We start from the raw sequence: 27902 nt of genomic DNA, 5'->3' as shown, positions 1-27902 counted from the left end.
ATGACAGCTCCCATGGCCACATCCACCTTGACAGCCACACCCCATGGCCTTCCCCATCCCAATTGTCACGCCCCTCACTTAGAAAGATGCAGTAATTTGGGGGTTCCTTACAAGAAGTCAAGGATCATGTAGACTCTAGGGAATGTACTAGAATGAATGACAGGGAATGCCCACCGAAAAGTACTGGTTCCTTCCAAATGGCCATTCAGCAATTCAATGCATTTGATGGCCATCTGGAAGAAACCAGTGCATTTCAGTGGGCATTCCCTAACATTCATTTTAGGATGACTTGACACTAATCCACCTTAGGACTTGCATGCTGACAGTCCCAGGTTCAGTCCCTGGCAACATCTCTTAAAAAGGCTTCCTATGTTCCTAAGACAGGAAGAATGATAATAAAGAGTTGGAATAGCAAGAGCAGCACATTATTTCCATATAGTTCCAACTTTGGCCACGTTTAACTCCGGTTTCATGTTACGTCTGAATTCAGCCGGGAATAAAATCCAGGCCACCCATTCCTGCATGGTACCAATGTCTATGTATGATTTAAGTTTTTGAATCCAAAACACAAACTGACAGATCCAATAATATAACAGAAAAGAGGAACAAAGAATAAATATAAATGTAAACTATACTGAAAGTGATGAAATCATCTGAACATAGTAATGTACATAAATAATGTGAGAAAAAATTACTAACAGAACATGAAATGCACAATACAACAATGAATCCAACAGGAGAATTGTGTAGTCAGTAATAGATGTAAAAACTGGATGTAAGCATAGAACTAGATGTAAAAACAACAGCAGCCCAGTGATAACGCTGTTTCAAACTCCTTTTTCAAGTGTTCATAAGAGTTCATATATTCTCCCATAAATGTCCCTAAGATCTTCATTAGAACTTCAAGAACTTCAATGTTGTAAAATCTTCATCATAGGGGACTGCAGGTCTGCTATGTCGCGACATATTCTATAAAATATGCATACATTCACCCATATCAATCAAATAAGTGCCATCATTATGATCTACACAGTTTTGTGTTTTGGATTCCTAATTTCAGATCCTTTACATTATTTGTGTTGTGTTGATTTATGTTTATGTACATTTAAGTTGCAGCCCTTTCCCGTGGGGGTTTGCGGTCTCTAGGCTTACAAATGAGCAGGCCAGTCATCAGGGTCAACAATGCTCCAGTCAAAAGAGCAATTCGACATATGTGATTATGACTGACGATGACCCGGGGTGGACCACACTGATTCAAGAAAGTGCCAGGTCATGGGGACAGCCCCTCACACTCATTAGAAGACCCATCAGAGGGGAGGAGAGAGAATTGCCAAGCAAGATCTATAATAATGTGTGGCAACAAAACAACCCCTTCGCCCATGGACCTCTCTCTCACAAGAGTGCCAGGCCACTGGGGCTCTATATTGAGCCACATTGCTGTATGGTGGGAAGCTGCAGGGACGGGTACTCCGGTGACTGCTCTCACTATTTTGGCGACTGCTGCCAAGTAGCTGTTAATGCTTACCCCTTGCTAACCAGTCCACCCATGTGGGCATGTGTACCATTGCTTATGTCTCAGAACTGCAACCCTGCTCTCCTGGGGTCCCCGGAGATCAGAACTCCCTTCTTCCATGATTCCCTACACTGGCAGATCTGCTTATGGCACAATGTCAGACCGAACCTCGGAATTCTGAATGGGTTTAAAGATCCATCCATGCACCTGGTGTGCCCCCTGTCCACGCATGTGGCCAGGCTCTGACGCATGGGATGTCAAAATCTCATTTGGGTGCATGAAAGTCTTCACAGGGAAGGGGGGCTTGCAGCACTTCTGTTCTATCTTTTATCATGGAGAGTTAGGGGCCCCACACAAGTGGGACCCCCATTGTTGGGTTAGCTCAACTCATGAGCGTGCAGTCCAATGGGAGACCTAGGGCTTACTGCCTCATGGTCATCCTCAGTAGACTGGCCCTCTTATGAGGGGGATAGCTCACCAGCAGCAAGCTGCCAGTGGAGGAAGAATGATCTGCATGGACTGCTCTGATGGGGTGATCCCTCACAACACCATCCTGGGTCACAGGAGGGCAGGATTTTGCCCTCCCTCATATACATATAATCTCCTAGGAAGTCTTCATGTTCTCTTCCATATGCTGAGCAACAGGGAAATAGTGCCCTCCAATATCCCACCCACTCACCCTGAAAATGTTCTTGTGCGGGACTATTTAGGTGCAGGGCTCTTTGGAGGGCAGCGGTGCCATCATTGCCTGAAGAAGTACCGGCATGGCATGACATTCAAAGGGATTAAAATGCCCTTTCCATGCAAGGGCAGGTGGATGGGTCAGAAAATGCACGATCACACTTGGCACATCCCTTTCAAGATCGTGGCCAATCACAGCCACTCCACTGACGTTCTGACAGCCCACAGTCTCACCATGGAGCTTGCTGGGATTGGCCTCGGTGGCCAAGGAGCAGAGAGGGGCTCCCCTCTCCTGGAACCAGAGGTTGGTGGACTGTGGTTGGAAGAATGTCCGCGGTACGATTTGCAATATAAAATTGAAACCGCGGGTTTGCCAACCTCCGGTTTCATGTCACATCCAAATTTGGCCTCTTAGACATTAGTAAGGATCTACTTATAAGCCTTTGAAATGTTTTTTCTGTAACTGTTCTTTGCACTTGGACCTCACTAATCTGTAGAAAGTGCTGCATTCCAAGGTATTTATAAGTGTCTTCCAGTTCTAACACTGGAATCTCTAATCTTGCATTAACCTAAACTTGTCCATTTTACTAGCTTGGCCACCCTTTATATAGAGGACTGTCTACTTGTGGATATCTAGTTGCACAGTTAAGGAATTAATATAATTCAGCATTATCCCTACCATGTTTTGTAGCCTATTAGTGTTTCTGTAATACCTTTGAGCTAGCCACATAAAAAGTAGGATACTACTAATTCTTGGTGTATTTTGGTTACCTCTGATTTCTGAGACTGTACACTGCATTCCACTCACAGCTTAAAACATTTTTCTGCAGCCCTGAGAGCTAAAAATACTCACTTTGTATGTTAAGGCATATAAGAAAGGTCCACTGCATTGCAAAATTTCTTCAAATTTTATTTGACTAGATTGGTGAAGAAAAGTACACTCCCACCTAGCAGGTGCCCACTCTTCCAGTTTGGCAGTACTGCACACCAGGCGCGTAACAATGATAGGGCAAGGGGAGACAGTTGTCTGGGGGCCCCACTGCCTGGAGGGGCACCCCAGAGGCACCTCATGTGACTCCTCATTGCCCCCTGCCCAGCCCCATAGCCTCTCAGCCACTTGCCCTCTTCGCTGTCTCTCCTGCTTGTTCTGCTGGCCTCAATCGAAGCAGCAGGCAAGCTGCAAAGAGCTCCTTTTCTCCCGCCTCTCAGCTGATCGGCGGGTGGGCGGGGCTTCCACGGAGGCCTCCGTGTAGGCCGCAGTGAAGCCTGAACTCGAGTAGGGCCCAAGCAAGCCAGGAAGGAGGAGGCAGCCAGAGTGTTCTCTGCAGCAGAAGACCACTTGCTGCACTGCTTAACCCAGACCAGCATTTGCCAGGTAGAGTGTGAACTCCTTTTTGTGGTTACCTTTCCCGCCCCCCGCCCCCCCCCCATATATAGGGATCTGCTTGCCATAGGGCTTGGATATGGCGGGGGAGGGACTGAGAAGTCTCTGAATATTTATTTTGAAACAGCTTGGAAAATTTGCTGACTTAAAAAAAACTATCTAAAAAGTCCTATAAGTGGCTTGTTTCATAGCAGAAAATTGCAAAAACTTCTGGAACAGTATTTTATTAATTTTATTCATTCATTCATTTATTTATAAATGCACTTACGTTCAAGTTGTTTTGCAACCCAGAAGGTCTGAGTGAGAACTGTGAAGCATGTGTGGTGCTTTTATTTTATTTTATTTTTCTTGTGTGTGAACTGCTCCCCAATAACTTGCAGGGACTTCAGGGTAAATCTGGCCAACATGTGAATGCAGCATCTCCATTCCAGAGGAGATGTGTCTTAAAGGGCTTTAAAAGCCTCCTGTGAAAAACCTCCTGCAATCAAACTTGACTGAATTTGTTCAGAATTCTGAGAAAACAAACATAGGCTCACCCTGCATGGTTGAAAGTCTCCTTTGCTAATCTGCAGCGAGGGGCCCATTTTAATCATTCATCTTTCTAGTGTGTTCTAGGCATTAAAAGTAATACAAATGTATAGTACTCAATGTATATCACTATATATTGTGACGTGTGTGTGTGTATTCAGTGAAATGTATTTGCAGGCAGCATACTTATTTTGGAATATCAGACTTAAATCCTTGGGGGCCTGGGGTGTGCGGAGGCCCTGGACTTTGGTGGGGGGGCCCATTTTAAAATCTTGTCTCTGGGCCCACTCCAACCTTGCTACGCCCCTGCTGCACACACTGAGAAATGCAGACGTGACTGGGTCTCCCCAAATGGGAGGAGTGGTGGTCTCTGGTCACTTGTGTAGTGATGTGAGTGGTAGCCTGCAGCTAGACTTTTTTTGGCAGCTCCCCCTGCTGCTGCTGCTGCCGCCACCACTGCTGCCGCCAGCCTCTGCCCATCCACCCACCTCCCTCCCTGCACAGCCACCGCCTACCTGTCTCTCTCCGCATTAGGGGCTCATGGGCTCTTTGCCACTGGCGGTGACCAGGCAAGAGGTAGGCAGGTGGGAGAGAGGCAGGCAGGCAGATTAAGGTAGCACACCACTCCCCCAGTTCTGGTCCCATTGGGTGGCTCATGTTCACTGCACACAGTCACCCAGTAGTAGATCTGCCCATGCATTTGGTGTTCTGCTTTAGGCAGCAAAATGACATGAGCCAGCACTACCTGGATCCCTGGGATAGAGCTGACCTGGCCGATCCCTGGAACTGGACCCTGATCACTCAATGCATTTTTCTTTGGTTAAAAGCAACTGTGGGCAGGGGGGATTTAGATCATTTGCTGCATTGCAGGAAGGTGGGTCTTTGCCCTGTGTCAGTTTTCCAATTTAAATCCCCCTCCAAAGCTGCAGTTAGCCATAGAGCGGGAGGAGACAGGTACTATATAGGTAGCTGTCTTCTCCCCCCAGTCACCTTAAGTGGTGCAGTGGGGAAATGCTTGACTAACAAGCAGAAGGTTGCCGGTTTGAATCCCTGCTGGTACTATAATGGGCAGCAGCAATATAGGAAGATGCTGAAAGGCATCATCTCATACTGCATGGGAGGAGGCAATGGTAAACCCCTTCTGTATTTTACCATAGGGCTCTGTGGGCACCAGGAGTCGAAATTGGCACACTTTACCTTTACCTTCTCCCCCCTCCACCACAAATGACAGCATTGGGTTTAGATTTGAGTCGAGCAAGCAGCTCAAAAGAGGGAAGAGTTAACCCCTTCCCCCAGTCCCAGGACCTTGATCCAAATGCCCCTCCCCAGCCTCTGCTTTCAAGCAAAGCAAAAGATATTAGGAGATTCAATCACAGCTTTCCCAGGTCATGCTTAGTTTGGCCCTGAGATTCCAGAATAGGTGGTGAATGAGAAAGCTGAGCTCAGCGATAAGGCAGTTAAAAGCCACACAGGTGATCTGACTGGCTTAGGCAGGGGAAGGGCTGATGCCCATTGAGGCATGCCAGTGCAAATCTCCTGGGGTCCTGTAGACCATCATCAAGCAGAGTTATTTTCAGCACTTACCGTTATAGACAAGAGAGGAGGAGCAGCAGATCAAGAGGATGGCAAAGAGGCGAGGTGGGGGGGGTCCTAAGGATTCATGCTTCCACGTGATTTCCTCAGTTGTTTTCAAAGTGCTGCTGAAACACACACACACACACAAGCACATTCCATGTGATCTCTCATTTACGAAAGCAAAGGCGTAATCAGTGCGCAGCCAGCATCTGCCTGTCACCCCACCCAATCCACATGTCCCCGGGAACATCCATAGGCATTCTTACACAAAAGGCACCAGAGACATGGAGACAGCTGACCTTGGAGTGCCCCACAGCTCTTCAGGGGATTTGAGTGACTCCCTGTCCTCACGCTCCTCTAGACCTTGCAGGGACTGAGGGTAAATCCAAAGGGAGCATTGCTACCTGGGCTATCTTGTCTTGGTGGCTTAACTTCCGGTAAACACTCAAGGGGTGGGAAGGAGTGCGGCTTGGCTTGCTTCCCTCCTCGGAGTTAGCCGTCAGAATGTTTGGCATTGTCACATGTGATTTCCAGACTCTTCCTGCTCTGCTTTTTAATCGAGCCATGAAGTCCAGTGGGAAGTTTGGCTGATTCTGTTTTATCTTTGGTACGACAAGGTTTTCCCCACAAGAAAAATCCAAAGAATTCTTAAAGAGCAAGAATATTTTATTGGAGATGTGACTTGTGGTGCACTAGATCTTAATCCCATTCTGGAGATCTGGATCTTCTCCATAGGCCACAAACCAGAAGGTACTTCAGATTAGCTCCACTTGGCATATATTTGAATCTCCCAACGTTGGTGGTAAATGGCCCTTTCTGATAAACAGAGGTTCAGGACTGAAGTAGCAACAATAATATACATCACCCATCAGGTACACTAGCAAGCTAGGCTGCTATTCTACCCACACTTACTTGGGGATAAAACCCATCGAATACAGTGAGCCTTACTCCAAGTAGGCAGCAACCTCATACCGAATGAGACTATTGGTCCATCTAGCTCTGTTTTGTCTGCACTTATGGGCTGAGGCTGCCCAAGATTTCAGGGAGGAGTCTTTCCCAGCCCTACTTGGGAGATGCCAGGGATTGGAGAACCAGGGACCTTCTGCTCACAAAGCAGATGCTCTGCCACTGAGCTATGGTCCCATCCCCAAGTAAACATGGCAAGGATTGAGCTGGTAGTATAGGAGCGAAGAACCAGAACATCATCATGGGCAGAACTAATGTTCATGGAGGCTTGAATCAAAAACCTGGGTGTCCACCTAACAGTTCTAAAACAGCTGAGATATATCATGATATGAAGTAGTGAAGTGGAGGGAAATGGTTTGAAGTGGTGATTTGTAGGAGGGGAGTTCCCCTGGACTTCCTCCCTCCAGAATTTTGCCCCTGTCCCAGATGAATGTTTGTCATATTGTGATACTAGAGTATTGTTATTGCTTATTATTTATTTATTCAATTTTTATACCACCTTTCATAAGGCATCCCAAGGCAGTTATTATTATTAAGGATATTTATATACCACTTTTCTTTTCTTTTCTTTTTTTTTAAAGGAAAGAAGAGAAAATGAATCTCATAGTGGTTTTATATAGCAAAAGGAATCATAAGATGGTTGCCTGTCCCTAAAGGAGGGCTCTCAATCTAAAAAGAAAACAAGGTAGACACCAGCAACAGCCACTGGAAAGGTGCTGTGCTGGACCCAGGGGCCTAACTATAATAGGGCAAGGGGAGACAGTTGTCTAGGGGCCCACTGTCTTGCCCCCCACTGAGGCAAGTCACATGACTGACTTCCCCAGCCACACACCTGCCCAGGCTTCCTTCAGTTGTATTCATCCTCTGAAATTGATGTGAGTGTTAAGACCCGGAGCTACCAGAACAGCATGGGGCTATTCCCACGATCAGGCGAAATCGGGCTAGGGGAGCCTAGTCTGATTTCGCCTGATCGTGGGAGCCACCGGGCTCACAGGTGAGCCCGGTGGCTTCCTGGAGGCTAACCCGCCAAACTAGCCTTCTCCTTAAACTGGATTTAAGCCCTCCCCTTAAACTGGGTTTGCGGAGCGAGCGCTCCACAAACCCGGTTTTTAAAATCGCGAGTAGCTCCACACCATGGCTACACACGAGTAGACCCCAGGCCGGGAGGCTTAAAAGCAGCCTCCTGGCTCAGAGGTCTCTCCAGCTTGCCCTGCACGCTGGTGCAGGGCATACTGGAGCTTCAAGGGGCCACGCGGCCCCCGATCCTCTCAGCCCCTGCTGGCTCCGTCATGGAGCTGGCCAGTCATGTGGGTGGCCGATCCGGCCGCCCAGGGCTGCCGCCCTGCTTGTGTGCAGGGAGTGCGGGCTAAGCCTGCTCTCCCCGCTCACCCTCCACAGGCGGGTCTCTTGGATCGTGAGACCTGCCTCCATGTCTTTCTCTAGTACCATTAAATGGCTTGCATCGTCCACAATTTAAAAATAATTTAGGATGATGGTCTATTGTTGCTCATAGGTGATAGATAGATAGATAACTATGCTTTTTGTTACCACTATTCAGGCTCATTTAAAATTTATTTACTTCATGAGCTGAGCTTAAGTGGGGGGGGATTTTAAAATCTTGTCTCTGGGCCCACTCCAACCTTGCTATGCCCCTGGCTGGACCAAATAGAGATAGTTACCCTTTCCCTGCTGAATGCAGGAGAGCCTCATTAATTGCAGACTCAGTATCTGCAGTTTAGCATATCTGGGGTCAGGTAATTGACACCATGACTTCAGTATACATGGAGGGGAGGGCTAAAAAGGGGTTAACCTCATGTATCCATGGGTCGGGGTGGCTGGAAATGACCTCAGAGGCCATTTCTGGCTACCATTTTTAGATTGGGAGCCTCAAAATGGCTCCTTTCCCCCTCAAAATAGGGGGAATCAGTGATTTATGCCCAATTTTTTCTATTTGGGGGCACTGTTGGACTACTGGGGACCCGTGAAGCACGGTGGGCCATCCCCCACCCCCTGCATTTTAAGGACCACTTTACCCTCTCTCTTTTTGCCATTTTCCCGACCTCTGAGAAATCAAATCCCTGCTTTTGCATTGGCCCAGTGCCTCCATTTTCACAGTTTCCATATCAGCAGTAGTAGTGGAGAATGGAACCCCCGTGAATACGGAGGTTCTCCTGTATAAGAGAAACACCACTTTAAAAGATGCCTCTGCTCATTTAGCTGGGGACAAAGGGCAATATGGATGAAACCTCTCCAGCACACATGATTAGGAAAGGGGTCACTCTGAGAGCACACCCACTGTGACACTTGAGGACATGCATTGAGGACATCCCAATGCATTCTCAGAATGTCCCTTTATCACATGGGGAGGCTCTTCATCTGAATTGTCCCTCTACATGCCTTCAAAAGTGTGTGTGTAGAGGGGCCATTCAAAAGAACCCCTCCCATGTTCACCAAGGGATAAATGGATGCACCAAGAGCATGTTGGATCATCCTCCACCAACATCACAATGGGCATGCTCAGAGTGATGCTTTCTTTAATCACGTGAGCCAGAATGGTATCATCCATACTGACCCAAAGAGTAGTTTAGGCATGCAATAGCCAGGGTAGATAAGTGATTTTCACTATTTTCCAAGCAGGGGCCACTTGGGCAAAAAAGCAACAACCCTTCAATGTGAGCGCCATTTCCCACTGTGCTAATGTCTATACAATCTTGCACTTTCCCCTGTGCAGGAGTGCTGTTGCTGTACATGGAAGAAAAGACCATCCTTTACAAAACGAACTGATGTCATAGGAACATAGGAAGCTGCCTTATACTGAGTCAGACCATTGGTCCATCTAGTGCAGTATTGTCTGCACAGACTGGCAGTGGCTTCTCCAAAGTTGCAGGCAGGAGTCTTTCTCAGCCCTATCTTGGAGATGCCAGGGAGGGAACTTGGAACCTTCTGCATGCAAGCATGCAGATACTCTTCCTGGAGTGGCCCCATCCATGAAGCCTAAGGGGAATTTCTTACAATGCTCACATATGTAGTCTCCCATTCAAATGCAAATCAGGGTGGACCCTGCTTAGCAATTCATGTTTGCTACCACAAGACCAGCTCTCCTTGCTGCCACAAGGTCTATGACAGATGGCTCTCCAGTCTCTGAACAGAGGTCTAGTTAGGCATAGGGTCCAACTAGACAAGGACATAAGGACATGTTGTAGCAGAGGGGAGAAAGATTATGATGGTGTGCTTTTTGATATCTGACTGAGATTACTCACAGCAAGCACATTTTGTGATGATTCCATCACTGGTTCAGTTCATATTTGGCCAACCACCACTCAGTTCACTGATGGAAGGCTTGTACTAGCATGATCAACCACAATTGGGCCTGTGGGGAAAACCTCAGATAAGCCATTTGCTAGAAACACCTGGGTTTAAAAGCTTAGTACCCCATGTCTTCAGAGTGGTGTGAATTGCCATTGAGACTTTCCGTAATAGGCCTTCCTTGTCCAGTTTTGAAGTCAGTGCTGGAGAGACCAACCAACACTGTTTCTTCTCATTCTGAAATAAACATTCTCAATAATAAAAATGTGGAAAGTCTAGGACTACGGCGCCTTCCTCCTACGCCTCAAAGCATTGCCTCCATGAAGGGTTAATTCAGCCAGGCTCTTTTTGCTCCAAGTTGTTTTTTAAGGATTGGAGAGAATAGGTCTCTTGTTACAAACATGGCTTCTGGGCATTTGGTGATGCTTTCCCTTTTTTTCTCTCTCACTGTACCACAAAGAAATCTTTTGTTCCTTCCTCCCAGACTCCTTTACTCCCCCCCTCCTGCTCCCGCCTCTTCCCCTCGTTGACTGCCAACTAACTACAGAATGGCAAAAAAATGACCATAGCATAGTCGTGGCGAATATTTCTCTGGTTATTGTCTGAGTGGGACTGAAGGTTTCTGTGATGAAGTCTCCCATTAGTGGACACAGTGAAGCTGGAGACAGGTTGAGTCATTCTAGTGTGCATATGGATGTATCTCATACTATTTGTATGTCATGGCATGTTTTCTAGAGAAATCAAGTGAAGGGCACTTTAAAATTGGTAGGAAATGTAATAACCAGTGTGATATATAGCAGGGGTCCTCAAACTTGTGTACCCAAATATTGTTGGACTACAATTCATAGGAACATAGGAAGTTGCCTTATACCAACTCAGACCATTGGTCCATCTAGTTCAGTATTGTCTACACTGACTGGTGACAGTTCTCTAAGGTTTCAGGCAGGAGTCTTTCCCAACCCAGCCTGGAAATAAGAACATAAGAACAGCCCTGCTGGATCAGGGCCAAGGCCTATCTAGTCCACCATCCTGTTTCGCACAGTGGCCCACCAGATGCTGGAAGCCAAAGGCAGGAATTACGGGCATGCCCTATCTCCTGCTGTTACTCCCCCGCAACTGGTATTTAGAGGCATCCTGCCTTTGAGGCTGGAGGTGGCCCACAGCCCTCCGACTAGTAGCCGTTGATAGACTTCTCCTCCATGAAGTTATCCAAACCCTACTTAAAGCCATGCCCAAGACCTTCTGCATGCAAGCAGATGCTCTACCACTGAGCTATGGCCCCATCCCTTAAGAGGAACATCCAGTGCTCGCGTGTAGTCACCCCTCCAAATGCAAACCAGGGCAGACCCTGCTTAGCAGAGGGGCAATTCATGCTTGCTCCCATCACCCTCAGTCACAATGGCCGAGGCCAGTGTCTGAGGATGATGGGGATTATAGTCCAATAACATCTGGGGACCCAAGTTTGAGACTGATTGATTAAGTGTCATCAAGTTGGTGTCAACTCTTAGCGACCACATAGATAGATTCTCTCCAGGATGATCTGTCTTCAACTTGGCCTTTAAGGTCTCGCAGTGGTGCATTCATTGCTGTCATAATCGAGTCCATTCACCTTGCTTGTGGTCGTCCTCTTCTTCTCTTTCTTTCAACTTTCCCCAGCATTATGGACTTCTCAAGGGAGCTAGGTCTACGCATAATGTGTCCAACGTATGATAGATTGAGCCTGGTCATTTGTGCCTCGAGTGAAAATTCTGGATTGATTTGTTCTATGATCCATTTGTTTATTTTCCTGGCTGTCCATGGTATCCTCAAAAGTCTTCTCCAGCACCAAAGTTCAAAAGCATCAATGCTTTTTCTATCTTTCTTCTTCAAAGTCCAGCTTTCACAAGCTTGAGAACCCCTGGTATATAATACAGAGAATATTGGACATGGACATTGAAGAGCTCAAGTCCCTTCAAGGCCATGCAGATCACTGGGAACCCTTGGGTAAGTCATGGTCTCTCAAGATCTTCCAGACAATGGGGGGGGGGGAAGTGACCTAAATAATGCATCATATTCATAGCATTATATTCATCCTAGCCTTTATCCAGCACCAGTGATGGAAGTGAGCAGGTACAGTCTCGGGGATGGACTATGGGTATTAGGCTTACTGGGTTCTCAAAATGCTGCCAAGAAGGTGGGGCAGTGCTGTTGTTTTTTCTAAGGTATTGGAGGAGAGGTGTATCCCTGACTGTTTGTTGTGCATGATGACTATGTGTAATGTCCATGTTTCAGAGGCAGGATACTTCTGAATACCAGTTGTGGGGGTGGGGGAAAACAGAGGAAGGCTATTGTCTTGTGCCCTGTTTGCTAGCTTCTTAGAGCCATCTGATTGGCCACTGTGGGAAACAAAATGGTGGACTTGATGGACCTTTAGTCTGATCCAGGGGGGCTTATCTTGTATCCTCTTAGTTTTTCTCTGGTGATTGTGGAAGTGGGATCCCAACCAGTGTTCTATTTTTTTTCATCTGTGTGCAGAATGAGTTTTGTTCTGGGTGACAGTATCAAGGCGGTGTGTGCACACATGCATTCAGAGTGGGGCCTTCCTGATTCAACCTGAGCGGGATCTAAAATTAACTGAGCGGACATCCAGGAATGTGTGAGCATGCACACACATGCATGCCTTAGAGGGAATACTGATCCCAACCCAGTTGGGCTTTCACATGGTCCTTTTATTCTAGGTGATGAAAATGTACATCCAGTCTTTGTAAACCTCCAAGTAGCTGGAGTAGAGGAGCTCTTGAAAAAGACTCCTAGACAGGAGTACCTGTTGGCAGTGCTTACTCTTGAAGTCTCTCTTCCCCCCCGACTCCTGGCCAGCTAGCCTTTTTAAATACATGCAGGAGTACACCCTCACCAGGTGAAGAGGGTTGCCTCATCCCAGGTACCGAGTCTGAAGTCTGTAAGGAAACCCTGACACTTGTCCAAGAAAGAAGCCCTACGCTTTGACTTGAAGTGTAGGGTAACAGATTGCCATTTCTACCTGCTTTCAGAGGTACATCTCTTTATGATTTCATATTGGTTTATTTAAAGAAGGAGCCAAAGGGAGGAGAGAGGTGGTATTGGTGACCTGCCAAAATCCATGCAGCCATCAACCCACTGATGACCCACTAGGAGCTTGTTAAGCTTCTTGCACATGCTACATTTCTGTGATTGCAAAAGCAAGGGGGAACTTGGAAATGGCTGGCAGGCTGGCAACAGTATGTGGCTGCTGAGTGCATCAAGTGGTGGCTCAGAACCTCAGTGCTCATGTACCTCTTTTGTTTGTGGTGGTGGTGGCAGCCACCGCTTCGCTAGAAACACATTCAGATGAACCTACATCCACCACATTGGACGCTTCCTCCTCCTCTTGGTCCAGTGCGCATCCTCCTACTTCCTTTACACACTGCTGGGCTAATAATTAAAAGGGAAAGGGAGGTGAAGAGGGAGTGATGAATGGTTCTATAAGCATCTCCTGTACTCTACTCCCCGTTCCTCATTTCCTGGTGGAGGGCCATCTTTCAAGAGCTGTTCCAATGGTGGTTGGCAGAGGGAGGGAGGTGAAATAACAGGAAACATCTTGCCACCTAACTGGTGCCCCCCAAATCTGCTACTTGAGGTGACTGCTTCTCCTTGCCTCATGAAAGAATCGCCCCTGAGCTGCATTCAGCTCTGTGGGTCATGTTCTGCAAGGCTATTCCTCAGAAATATCTGAGAGATTCTTCCACTTTGTTGTAGTGATCAGCCTCCTCTCCATCTAAAGAGTTAACAGGGAGTGAACCCTTGACTGACAGGCTGGTGAACTCCAGGGTAGCTAATCAGTACACCAGGTGGGTGGGACCTAAAGAGCGGTTGCAGGGAATTCTTGGAACAAGAAGGGCAGTCTTTGTTGGGGAGAAGCACATGCAGAAAGGCTTAGTGAGGGGCATGGAGTTTTTGCTTCCTCATGGTCAAAGCCAGCATGGAGGTTTCTCTCATGGAATAATTGCAAATTATTGAGAGACAGGTCTGCAGGAAGTTTGATTCTCATCAGATGTTGGGTGAGTTTTCAAGGAAAAAGGGATTCAGCCTAGGGAACAGTTAGTCAGATTTTGCGTTAGAAACTTATATTTCTTTGTGTGTGTGCTTGGTATATTCCTGATACTGTTCTATTATTGTTTACCTGCAACATAATTTAAATAAGATACACTGTTCTATGCTCAACCCACCTAGGGCATTGCAAAAGATTCTGTAAACTTTTAAGTGTGCCTAAATGCAACCTGAAACTGCAGCCTAAGACAACCTATTTTTGTAACCTAGTAAGTATTTTTGAGTGTATTTAAAACCTAGAAGCCTCAGATGGAAGCAGTCTGTAGTAATTGAATAAAACTGTTTTTTTTTCTTTTTACAAGACTCTCAGAGTTGGTTTTTAACTCAAGAAAAAGGGTCCTCAAGTGCTCAGCAGCTATCAATTTTCTCTCATCTCATGTAGGCCTACACATGGAAGATATAGATATAGATATAGATATAGATATAGATATAGATATAGATATAGATATAGATAGATAGATAGATTTGCCCAATACCCAGTTACAGAGGGACCTTGGATTAAAGACCCAATCCACTAGTCCAGTTCTCCACAATCTTTAGGGTGTTTGGTGGCAGCATTTTAAATCTACCGGAAATATAGAAAGGTTTTATGAGAAGCCCAGCCAGGCAGCTCAGCAGGGATGACTTGGCATTTTCTTTCCCTCACATGAGCTAGCTCTGAGACAAAGGCTTTAATCTGCTACATTTGTATAGCAAAAAGTCTCTGTAATTTCCCAAAACATAGAGATATCTTCTCTCTCCCTCAGCAGTAGAAGAATCAGCTCAGTAGATCTCAGGACATGCTCAGAGAGCATATGAGGCAGTTACCTACCATATGAGGAAGCTAAGCAAGGGTCTAGTCAATGTCTGTACAGATGACTACCTGGGAACCCAATTTACTCATACTGGAAGATTTCCTTTTTCTTCATGAAATAGTTTTAATCCAATGGAAGTAACTGGCAATGGCTCTATATATTTTTATAGAGCTGAACCATATCTTATGTGACTCATGCGCCCCATCTGCACGTAATGCGAAACCGGAGTTTAAGGAGCCAGAGGTTGCCAGCCTGCACATCTGAGTGCAGGAAACTCCGGTTCCACACAGGGAGAAACCCAAAGTTTCGTTCTCCAAGCTCCAGTTTGAACCCTCGGGTTGTAGAGTTTTCTCACTCCAACCCGAGGTTTCAGTTCCCCAGCACGACATGTGAATGCAGAACTGGAGGCTGCATTTGCTGTAACCAGAGTTGAGGGAGGAAGCTCCTCCCTCTCCCTGGCCATGATTGGCTCTGCCGGCTATCCTTCATACAAGAAGGAAGCCTTCACAGTTCCCCCTTCCCTCTACAGTCTCCATGACTTCAAAGAGCCTGTTGTCCATTATGTCTGAATTCAGACAGGAGAGCGGGGTGGGGTGGGGACTGGAGAGGAACCATGGAACCCTTGGATCCTTGTTCCACATTACATGTGAATGCGACTACTATCTAGAGTCACAAAACAAGCAAAACTCAGCAATATAGCTTAGATCAGTAGAATCTCTGTTGCCTAAAGTGCAAGACCTCCCAACATCTCTAAACTGTTTCCTTGGTTCCAGCAATGGGAACTCCTTATTGGGTTTAGTGTTCATATTAGGGTTTCCAGATGACTAGAAAAATAAAATCTGGCTCTTCTTCTTCTTGTTGTGGCTTGCTTGCTTCTGGGCTAGTTGCCATTTTTTTCAGCCATCTCAGGTTGAAAAGCAAGGCCATTCTTTCACCATCTTAGGTTTTGGGTTGTAGTTGTGGTTGTTCTTAAAGCAGCACAGGTAAGATGAATAGAAAGCAATTTGGCACCAGGCTCCAACACCAGACCTGCTCTAAGCTCTGCCTCCAGACTATACCCACACACCAGAATTTTTTTATTTCAAGTGCAGGTAGCCCTAGGTATAGGGAAAATACAAAGGTGCTTTCAAAAATTACATTCAGGAGTACGTCTGTGTTATAAAGAAAACTAGCCGACCCGCACAGAGCATCTGTGTGCTCTTTGGGTCGGCTGTTCCCCCCTCCCTCATGCCCCACTCTCTTGCCCCCTCCCCCTCCCTCCTGCCCCACTCTCTCTTGCCCATCCCCCTCTCTCCTGCCCCACTCTCTTGCCCTCCCTCCCCTCCCACCCAACTCTTTCTTGCCCTCCCTCCCCTTCCCACCCCACTCTCACCCTCCTGCCCCCTCCTGCCTCACTCTCTCCTGCCCCACTCTCCCCTCCCTCCCACCCCACTCTCTCTTGCCCTCCCTCCCCCTCCCACCCAACTCTCTCTTGCCCTCCCTCTCCCTCCCTCCCACCCCCTCTCTCCTGCCCCCTCTCCCTCCCTCCTGCTGCACTCTTTCTCACCCTCCCTCCTACCCTCCACTTTCTCCTGCCCCCCTCTCCCTCCCTCCTGCCACACTCCCTCCTGCCCCCCTCTCCCTCCCTCCTGACCCACTCTTTCTCACCCTCCCTTCTGCCCCCTCTCTCCTGCCCCCTCTCCCTCCCTCCTGCCACACTCCCTCCTGCCCCCTCTCCCTCCCTCCTGCCACACTCTCTCCTGCCCCCTCCTTCCTGCCCCACTTTCTCCTGCCCCTTCCCTCCTGCCCCTCCCTCCTAACCTCTCCTCTCCCTCCTGCCCCTCCCCCCTGCCCCACTCTCTTGCCCTCCTTCCCCCTCCCTCACTCCTGCCCACCTGCCCTTCCTCTCCTCACTGAGCATTTTACCTTATCCAGTGGTGGGCGGCCATTTTTGGCCAGACCTCACCACCACCACAGGCCCTCCCTACCGGGTGGTGGGCAACCAAAAAGGGCCATGCCGCCGCCGCTGCCATTCCGCCTCCCAGGTGGCGATCAGGGAAGTCTCGCCGCCCATTTCCCTCCCGCCCCAGCCTCCAACGGGTGCCGGGGCTGCGCCCCACTGCTCGTTTCCCACTAACCCCCTTTCCTGCCTCTGGTGGCCAGGCCAGGCCAGGCTGGGCTTTGCCGCCACCACTGCCACCGCCTCCTCTTCCCCCTTACCTGGGACGGCCTGGCCATCACTGGTCATCATCCTCCTGGGTGCACCTCAGCCTATCAAGCGCCTCCGCTGCCCAGCCAATCAGCTGGGTGCCAGAACGCACATTCTAAGGCACACCCAGGAGAATTAAATATATAGATCATTATGTATGTTCCCTTGGGTTTGTTTTTTAAGCCCATGATAACCAAGAGGAAAATGTTTGCCTGTATAGGTTTTCTGATACAATCCAGCATTACAAACAAGCAGATTGCTACTTCCAGTCTCTCTTTTGTGATCCTTGAGGAACGTAGTAGGCTTGCGTGTCGGCATATCCAATTCTACCGCTCCTTGGGTGCCACAAGGAGGTGAGCGCTCCCAGAGCAACCACCTCCATGCACTACTTACCATTTCCTGCACTGGGGGAGTCTTTGCTATGGAATCAAAGCCCAAGGGGACAACTAGGGATGCTAGGAAGGTGCATGGGGACATCTGGGAAGTGTAATTCTTCCCAGAGCTTTCTCCGTGTGGAAAGCAATGCCCCCTCTTGCACCTTTCCAACTGTTCCTGTGGGCTCTGGTTCCACAGAAGAGGCTCTCCTGGTGCCAGAAATAGCAGTTCCTGGGTAGAAATAGTCATGCTGGGAGTGCCCACCTCCACACAGCACTAGGTGGTGGTACACTGTTAGCGGAATCATACATTCCAATGCAAGGACTGAGCATTCTAACACACATTCCAATACACATTCTGCCAGAATGTATTATGGAATGTTATTCAAATATTTTGTGTCAGAAGTAGGAAACCATAATGATATTAAAATCAACATTTTAAAAATCTGAACATTTACTTTATAACTCAGTAGATGGCATGAGTAGACAATGAATCTAGTGCTGTTTTGTCACAGAATGAAATAAATGTCTCCAATAGCCCAATGGAGCAGTTGCCCTTATTGCCACCTCTGATTCATTTCATAATTACCCCAGTATTAGCCAGATGTAAATTTGCTGAACCAAAGAGATTATATTTGACCATATGAGACAAGGACTAAGTCTGATAATGAAGATATGCCAATATCACAAAGGAATGCTTATGCCCCCAGGTGTTGACCCCTGCTAAGTGAGTATATTTTAAAGTGGTGATTCTTTTATATTTAGCAGTGAAGGAGCAACTGCTATCCAACCCAGCACAGCATCTGTCTAGTGATTGTTGTTGGTGTCTACCTTATATTCCTATTTAAACTAATAAGAGAGGCAGAGGGAGCCATCTTTATTTATTATTTTTCTTCCTAAACTGCTTGAGAACTTTTATTGGAAAGTGGTATATAAATATCCATTGTCATTGTAATAGATGTTGTAGAGAGCCAGTGTGGTGTAGTGGTTAGAGTGCTGGACTAGGACCAGGGAGACCCAAGTTCAAATCCCCATTCAGCCATGATACTTGCTGGGTGACTCTGGGCCTGTCACTTCTCTCTCAGCCTAGCCTACTTCACAGGGTTGTTATGAGGAGAAACCTAAGTATGTAGTACCCCGTTCTGGGCTCTTTGGAGGAAGAGCGGGATATAAAATGTAATAAATAAATAAAACATTGTTGGACTACAAATCCCATCATCTCCAGCTACAATGCCATTATACTCCATTATGGATGTGGGTTATGGGAGTTGTAGTCCAACAACATCTGGAGACCCAAGGTGGGAATTTCTGGTTTAAGATGTTGCTTCCTCTTCACAACAGAGGCAATGAACTAGAACTATCTACAGGTGAAACTCGGAAAATTAGAATATCGTGCAAAAGTCCATTAATTTCAGTAATGCAAATTAAAAGGTGAAACTGATATATGAGACAGACACATTATATGCAAAGCGAGATAAGTCAAGCCTTAATTTGTTATAATTGTGATGATCATGGCGTACAGCTCATGAAAACCCCAAATCCACAATCCCAGAAAATTAGAATATTACATGGAACCAAGAAGACAAGGATTGTAGAATAGAACAATATCGGACCTCTGAAAAGTATACAGTGTACTGTGCTTGATTGGCCAGCAAACTCGCCTGACCTGACCCCATAGAGAATCTATGGGGCATTGCCAAGAGAAGGATGAGAGACATGAGACCAAACAATGCAGAAGAGCTGAAGGCCGCTAATGAAGCATCCTGGTCTTCCATAACACCTCATCAGTGCCACAGGCTGATAGCATCCATGCCATGCCGCATTGAGGCAGTAATTGCTGCAAAAGGGGCCCAAACCAAGTACTGAATACATATGCATGCTTATACTTTTCAGAGGTCTGATATTGTTCTATTCTACAATCTTTGTCTTCTTGGTTCCATGTAATATTCTAATTTTCTGGGATTGTGGATTTGGGGTTTTCATGAGCTGTACGCCATGATCATCACAATTATAACAAATTAAGGCTTGACTTATCTCGCTTTGCATGTAATGCGTCTGTCTCATATATCAGTTTCACCTTTTAATTTGCATTACTGAAATTAATGGACTTTTGCACGATATTCTAATTTTCCGAGTTTCACCTGTATCTATATATTTCTCTTAGGCATACCCATCGCTAATTCCATGCGTGGCAGCTCTCGCGAGAGCTCACGAGCAAGCTGCCAGCAGGGGAAGAGGAAAACAGGGGTGCCGGAGGTGTGACGGGAAACAAAACGGCAGTGGGGCAGGGGGACAAAACGACAACAGCAGCAGTTGCGGGGAGAAAACGGCAGCGGCGGGCAGGTGGGGGAAACTAGAGGCGCAGATGCTCTGTACCCAGTCCAGCTAGTTTGAATTATTTTGCCAAAATGATCAGTTCTGTTCAGGAATCTGAAGGCCCAACACAGTGGTCTGAAATATTGGGCTGAATGGCACAAGATCAAGTTAAATGAGGAACTGTAAAGAAAATTACATTTCAGTGGGTGATGTAATTTTTAATTCCTTGGACATAAAATAATTTCTGAATTCTCCTTTTTGTTCCCTTACTGATTGAATATTTCAATTTAAAGGGTTGTTTTTAAAAGGGTCAGCCTTTCATGTTTAGAGCAAAAGGAGGGCAGATTATGGATTCCTATTTAGATTACTGTACATGAATCATGGAAGGCGGGGCATGGGGGGACTAAATAAAGCCAATGAGATCACATGTTCCGCCTTTTTATCTGCTTTTCTCATTCTCCTTTTGGATAACAAGGCCTCCATTGATATTCAGCAGGAAAGGGGTAGGGAGGGCAGAGGAAAGGGGGTGTCACTGTCACCCCAATGGCCCCCGGTCACTTCTCCACGCTCCTTAATGTGATGTTCCCACCGACAGAGAGAGGCAGAAAAACACAATGATCTCATGATTCCAGAACTGACTCATGCAAACAACACCCAAGAAATGGATTGAGATGAGATGACGGGTGTGTGTGTGTGTGTGTGTGTGTGTGTGTGTGTGTGTGTGTGTGTGTGTGTTGGGGAAGGGCAAAAGGGGGAAGAGGGGGTAGGGAATGCAAGTAAAGGGACAGGTGCATGGATGGGAAGGAGATGGGGCAGAAACTATGTCAGGTAACCAGAAACAAAGACAGGCAACCAATTAATGCTCCTCTTTTGCAGGTGAGAAACACGGGGGTGAGAGACAAGCATTTAGCCCAAGGTTAGCCATGGCAAAAAAAATTGTGGTTTTACCTTTAAGGAGCATGGAGGGTGCTCTTAATTGCCTCCTCTGGCCACGTTTCCCCTGCTGGCGCTGACTTAAAAAATGGTCCCTCGGGACAGCAGCGTAGAGCGTACCTCCTTGCCGCCCCAGAGTGCATGTCACACACATCACACACACGCACATGTACTGGGCACTTCCGGTCTGATGTGCACCAGGGTGTCAAGGAGGTACGTTGCTGCCCTGTGGGACCATCTTTTAAAACAGTGCTGGCGGGGGAAATGCCGGGTGGTGGTGGAAGGGTAAGAGCATCCTCCCTGCTCCTTAAAGGTAATCACCATCATCACCACCACCACCACCACCACCGTCAAGCTGGCTAAGAGAACAAATAAGATCCATCTTATTTGTATATTATTTATTTTTCTTTGTAAACCACTTTGAGAATTTTGTTGAAGAGCGTTATATAAATATCCGTAGGAGGAGGAGGAGGATAGGAGGAGGTAGAACACAGAGAGGAGTAGAGCACAAGGAGAAGTAAAAAGAGGGAATTCAATTGTGATGACAAATGGGAAGGCTGAGATAAGACAAGAAAGAAGGTTTATAACACAGCCATTCCTCTAGAACAGGGATTCCCATCCCAGTCTTGAACCTCCAGGTGTTCTTGGATTATAATTCCCCTCACCCCCCCAGCCACAGGGATGATGGGAATTGTAATCCCGGCCCAGCCTTAGGGACAGGCAAGATGGGCGCTTAGCCAGGGCACCTAGCTGCAGGCAACACTAAGCGAATAAACTAAGCTGATAAACTAACCACTGGGAGAGGGCGCCAAAGTCACTCCTTTATCTTAGGGCCAGACCTGGCATTATCCAATTGCAAATTCAGAAGTACAGGCCCTCTCCATGACAGTCCCCATGGCCATACCCGTTCCAACAGCCAGAGAAACTGAGAAGTACCAGCACTCCATCCCTGCACATCCCCCCTCCACTACACCCCAACTGGAACATAGGAAGTTGCCTTATACCAACTCTGGACATTGGCTCATCTAGCTCCGTTTTGTCAACACTGTCACTGACCCGCAGTGACTCTCCCAGGTTCCAGGCAGGAGTCTCTCCTAGTTCTACCTGGAGATGCTGCCAGAGAGTTAAGCTGGGACTGGCATACAAAGCAGATGCTCTACTACTGAGTTATGGCCCCATCCTCTAAGAGGAATATCTTGTAGCACTCACATGTAGTTTCCCAACCAAATTCAAACCAAGGCAGACCCTGCTTAGCACAGGGGACAATTCACGCTCACTACCACAAGACTAGCTCTCCTTCCCAAGGGCTTGCAAAGAGGGGAGCAAAGGCTACCAGAACAGCATGTCTTTATTACCATTAAATGACTTGCATCATCCACAATTTACAAAACCTTTTAAAAAATAATTGGAGCTTCAGTGAGGGGGGGGTCCCATTTTAAAATCTTGTTTCTGGGCCCACTCCAACCTTGCTACGCCCCTGCTCCCTGCTCCTTAAGCCCCCCCCCCCACAAACCGTCAAGCCAGCTACTGCTGGTTCATGCACATCCCTAGAAAAACCCCCACAATTTTTTGCCATGGCTAACCTTGGGCTAAATGCTTGTCTCTCAGCCTCAGTGTTTGTCACCTGTAAAATAGGAGCATTAATTGGTTGCCTGTCTTTGTGCAGCCTTGTGGGCTTTTCTTATGTGTCATATCCATGATCTGTTATAACTCCATTAAAGATTTGCCTAGGCATGGTGTCCCAGGCATCAGTTGTGGGTGGAAGGTGGAGCCAAGTACAAAATGTATTAATTTATTTTTACATTTATGTCCTTCCTCCTTAAGTGGCGCAGCGGGGAAATGCTTGACTAACAAGCAGAAGGTTGCTCGTTCAAATCCCCGCTGGTACTATATCGGGCAGCAGCGATATAGGAAGATGCTGAAAGGCATCATCTCATACTACGTGGGAGGAGGCAGTGGTAAACCCCTTCCGTATTCTACCAAAGAAAACCACAGAACTCTGTGGGTGCCAGGAGTCAAAATCAACTCGACAGCACACTTTATCTTTTACCTTCCTCCAAGGAGCCCAGAGCAACGTGCATGGTTATCTTTATTAATTATTATTATTATTATTATTTCTTGTTTACACAGTCAGACAGGTGTTATTGACTGGTTTGTTTTATCCAGACATCGAGTCCTTCCCAAGGACCTGGGATGCCAGAATTTTATTGTCAATGGTTATAGATATCGTCGCAGAATATAGGCTGTTCCCAATAAAGCTGCTTTTTGTAATTGGCTGATGGTGATTTCTGTGGCCCCTATGGTGTTGAGGTGCTCTTCAAGGTCTTTTGGAACTGCACCCAGGGCTCCAATTACCACTGGGATTATTTTCGTCTTCTTCTGCCACAGCCTTTCAATTTCAATTTGTAGATCTTTGTATTTGGTGATTTTTTTCTATTTCTTTTTCTTCTATTCTGCTATCCCCTGGTATTGCTATGTCGATTATTTTGACTTGTATTTCTTTCTTCTCGACTACAGTGATATCTGGTGTATTGTGTGGCAGATGTTTGTCTATTATTATTATTATTATTATTTTATTTTATTTTATTTTATTTTATTTTATTTTATTATTATTATTTACATTTATAACCCGCTCTTCCTCCAAGGAGCCCAGAGCGGTGTACTACATACTTGGTTTCTCTTTCACAACAACCCTGTGAAGTAGGTTAGGCTGAGAGAGAAGTGACTGGCCCAGTCACCCAGCTAGTTTATCCTCACAACAACCCTGAGTCAGTCCAAAAAGAAAAAGTTAATTATTATTGTTTTTAAAAGGATTAGACAAATTCACAATGCAATGATGCATATAAGACTTTTTTAATGTGTTTGTTGCTTTCTTAGAAAACCATGCATTTCAAGCCACACCATTTCTTGCTAATAGATGGTGTTGCCTCTTATTATTTATTTATTTATTAGTATTAGTATTATTAAAAATATTTATATCCCACCCCTCCAGTACACTACTGCTCGGGGCAGCTCACAACAATAAAATAGATACAGTATACAATAAAAGTAATAAAATTAAACAAATTGAGTAAACAAATTAAAAGTTAGGTTAAAAACCACCATCTGTATTAAGTTCAAATTAAAAGTTATTTTAAAAGCTAAAAAGTGAGAATTATAAAAACTAAAGAACCTACCAGATATAACCAAAGATGGATGGAGCATTAAAAAGTATCCTTTAAAAGGTGAGTTTTTTAAACATACTAAGGGAGCATGGCGAAGCTCTTCAGGGAGGGCGTTCCAAAGCCAAGGGGCCATAACTGAAAAGGCCCTGTCTCTAGTCCCCACCAACCGGATCTCTGTTACTGGCGGGGCCATGAGCAGGGCCTGAGATGATGAACGGAGGGCCCTGGCAGATTCATATGGGCGAATGTGGTCCGACAGGTACCTGGCCCCAAGCTGTATTGAGCTTTAAAGGTCGAGACCAGCACTTTGAATCTAGCCCAGAAGCAGACCGGTAAGAAAGAAACCAAACGGCTGTTTCATTTTTAGCAATAAAGCACTTACCTCTGTGTTGGAGATGTAATATCTGAAGTTTTTCACTTCCCTTTTTCTGAAACAGTGTGACAAATTATGTTCCTTACCTTGCATCACAATTTTTGTAATGTTTTTATTTTCTTAAACTTGGTGGAATCTGTGTTTGTGTTCTTTTAATTTAGCTTTTTCAGATGATTCCCAAAATGAAGGTTGTCTTATGGTTGTCCATTTGTCTGTAATTTCCTGCTTAAGTAGGCCTACTATTTCCAGAGTGAAGATACTTCTCCAGGCAACATAGTATATTTTCCCTATCTCTAGAATGAAGCCTTGACAAAGGTTATTTACAGAGCCACACAAAGAAAGGAAGCGAAAGAAATTGGCATTTAGAGATGCTAAATAACTTGCCTCATCTACTGGATCACTTGGTTTCAAACCAAGACCAGCCATTACAAATTCCTGTTCTGGAACAGAAATATACTTCTTACCTGGCAGCCTTTCCACTCATTTGTATATTTAAAAGGAGCACAACTGCTTTGCCATGATTATCCCATCTATTCTTGGGATAGGAGGAGGAGAACCAAGCTGTCCCTCTGAGATGCTGCTGCTTCTCCTGCATCCTCCACACTCCTGAGTCCACACCAGTGAGTTTTAGATATCACCTAGGAGGTGATGAGTGCATCATAATAGAGAAACCACAGGTGATGTCATAATTGCCATCAGGAAGTTTTTCACACAGGGCTTTTAAAGCCCTTTAACTTGCATCTTCTCCAGAATGGAGAGGCTGTGTTCACATATTGGCCAGATTTACCCCCAAGTCCCTGCGAGTTATCGGGGAGCAGTTCACACACAATTCAGGTTTTTCACTAACACTCAGTATAGCCTGATTTATATCCGGGGTAAAAAAAATCCCCTATTTGCGTTGGTGTTAGGGGACAACTTCAAGTTTGCATTAAAGCCTCCCAGTAAACCTGCAGTAAAGCCTGCTGTGTGTAAATGTCCCTGCAGAGGTGGGGGCAAAGTGTCATCCTTCAGCAACGCTGGTGGGAACTTATCTATACTACAAACATATACATATTTTATACCAGTCCTATCCAAGCAGTTCTAATTTGGAGAGAGTACTGGTAATTGTCAGATCCCCAAGCCCAGGGTTCCCAAACATGAGCCCCAGATGATGTTGGACTTCATCATCCACAGTCACGACCAAAAGGCCATTGTGCCTGGGGATGATGGGAGTTGTAGCCCAACAACATCTGGAGACTCAAGACTGGGAAACCCCCCGCTTTAGCCTTTCTCCACAGCTGTATTAGTCCATTGTGGCAAAAAAACATCCAACAGCAACTGGGTCCAACAACAACTGTAGCCCAACATCTGGGGATGCAAAATGGGAACTCATCCCCTAGCCCATCCTTCATTGAACTACAGTTCCCGAGGTTCTATGGGGAGAGGGAACAACAAACCAATGTAGGTCTATTGTGTGTCACACTCACAACTTTGAAATGTGTCAATTGTGGCAAAGAGAGCAATTTCACTTCCTCAATAGATGTGGCGTGGGTCCCTAAGCGCCAGCATTTATTTAAATAAGAGAAATGAAATACGAACTAAAGGCCGCACTACACATGAATTTAAATATGTCACCATCCTTCTTAGCTGTCATGCTTGCTTAGCAATCTCTTGAGATAATACAATATCAGTTTTAGTTTGATTCCAGAGTCCGTCCTTCATGGGTCCTAGTCAGGCCAGAGCTGATTGTTGGAAGGGGGGAAATGTGTGTGGCAGACAAACTGTGAGGTAGGGAAATTAAATTGGAGGATCAACTCTTCCGGGGACTATCTACAACTGAGCAGTGGATGGTGATTCTTCCTCCATTTGAACCTGATAGACATTTTCAAAATGCTTATTAAGTTTGGGCAATGATGATGGCTTCTTCCAGTACCCCTTCACTATTTCAAGTAAAGCGGCATTCATCAGCAAGGAGGCTGGAATTTGGGCATCTGCACCTATCAGCCCAAATAAGAGATCCAAGTCATTCTTTTGCTGTTGTTCCAAGTTTACCCCCAATGCAGCAGCCATCCTGGATATATAGTTGGAGTATAACTTTAGGTCTTCCGAGAGGGAAACTGGTTTTGGGTCAGTTAACAGGTCCTGTGGTGACAATCCTGTGGAGGCCCATTCAGAGAGCGAGGATTGGACTTCCTCCTGCTCAGACCCTTCTTCTTGGTTCAAATCTGAGTGTTCAGATTCGATGGGTTCCAACTCCTTTGTGGGGCTGTATTGGTACTGAAGGAATCTGATGGTGTTTTCTCATTTCTTGGTCTCGGGGGAGCTGTCTTCCCAGTGAACTGTGTTGGTTTCTGTGGTAGTTCCTCGCTGGGGCATGTTGGATGTGTCAGCCCTGGGTGTCTGCTGCTGTGCAGGTTGGTCAAGCTTTCCAAAGAGTGGGATTGGGACTGAGAGCGGGTCTGACACAGTCCCTCAAAATGGCTCTTTCAGTTCCGGCTGTAGGAATGATGTTCCATATCAATGTAAGCCATATCGATGTAAGGGTCCTCTCGGTACCGATACTCCCCTTGGTGTTGCGCTGTGCAATAATTCTGTTGGCACAAGTCATAGGGTTCCTTCGGGCCGTAGTTGCTCCTATAATGGTCTTAGGTATGGTAGTCTCGCTCCCACCCACAAATTTAATAGTTGTGGCAGTGGCATTGACAAAAACAAGAGGAGGATCAACCTCAAACCCAGGAGACAGAGAGGGCAAGAAATCAGACATATTTGGTAGACATTTATATTTAGCAGTGGCTTTGCACCTCAGGATTGCTAATTACCCAGCGTATAATGTGAGGTACAATCACTTCCCTTGTGAAAAAGTGTCACCCTGCATCGATCAGCTGCCTCTAGACAAGAGAGACCCAGCAAAGGTATTCCTGAAAGAAACTGCACAAGTGGCCAAGCAAGAGTTATACCCCACTAGGTATTCGGTTGAATGTGCAGCCAAAATAATGGCAACCTCTGTGGCAATTTGCAGTCAAGCGTGGCTACGGTTATCGCAGCTCACAATCAAGGACTGAGCTACAATCAAGAATTGAGAACCTTCCCTTTGAAGGGCAGGCCCTCTTTTTTTGACAGAATGGATGAGATTCTCCAAAATGTTCAAAAAATGAAGAGCACAGCACACTCTATGACCTACCAGTCTGCTACATCTCGGCTGCCAAAGCAGAATAAATGGCCACACTATCAGTCTTCACAATCATCCTTGCAACAAACCTCATCGGACCATTCCTTTTGCCCTCAGTGATATCTCCCCAGATCAAGGCCTTCCTTCACCTCAAACAAAGCAGCTTCTCAGAAAGAGAGGGCCTCTGTGTACCCCAAGAAGCAATGACTCTCCCACTTGGGTGAAGGGCACCTGCCTAGCCCTATTTTTACTGGCTTGGGACAATATGCTAACCCCTGCTAACTTGGCAAAGAGGCACCTTTTAATGTGGTGATTCTTTTCATTTAGCAGGGGATTACTAACTGGCCCTATTCACCCCCAGCACAGTACCTCCAGTGACTGTTGCTGGTGTCTATCTTGTGTTTCTTTTTAGAATGTGAGCCCTTTGGGGACAGGGATCCATCTTATATATTTATTATTTCTCTGTGTGAACCACCCTGAGCCATTTTTGGAAGGGCAGTATAGAAATTGAATAAATAATAATGATAATAATAACATCAGGGTTTTAATTATCAT

The 27902-nt window shown here is 46.2% G+C and overlaps 1 protein-coding gene across 2 annotated transcripts in view; it reads left to right on the top strand.

Annotated features, from left to right (window-relative positions):
- Positions 1-3526: 3526 nt before the first annotated feature.
- Positions 3527-27902, top strand: part of PICK1 (protein interacting with PRKCA 1) — a 67665-nt gene continuing 43289 nt past the window's right edge. Inside the window, exon 1 of one of the 2 annotated variants that reach the window (XM_053255933.1) lies at positions 3527-3569. The gene's annotated coding sequence lies outside the window, so the exon portion shown is untranslated. The remainder of the gene's footprint in view (positions 3570-27902) is intronic. The other variant, XM_053255932.1, reaches the window with a different exon arrangement.

The sequence above is a fragment of the Hemicordylus capensis genome, chromosome 5, assembly GCF_027244095.1.
Source record: "Hemicordylus capensis ecotype Gifberg chromosome 5, rHemCap1.1.pri, whole genome shotgun sequence".
Taxonomy (NCBI): Eukaryota; Metazoa; Chordata; class Lepidosauria; order Squamata; family Cordylidae; genus Hemicordylus; species Hemicordylus capensis.
Note: the sequence above shows the minus strand (reverse complement) of the source record. Positions and strands in the feature narration are given on the sequence as shown.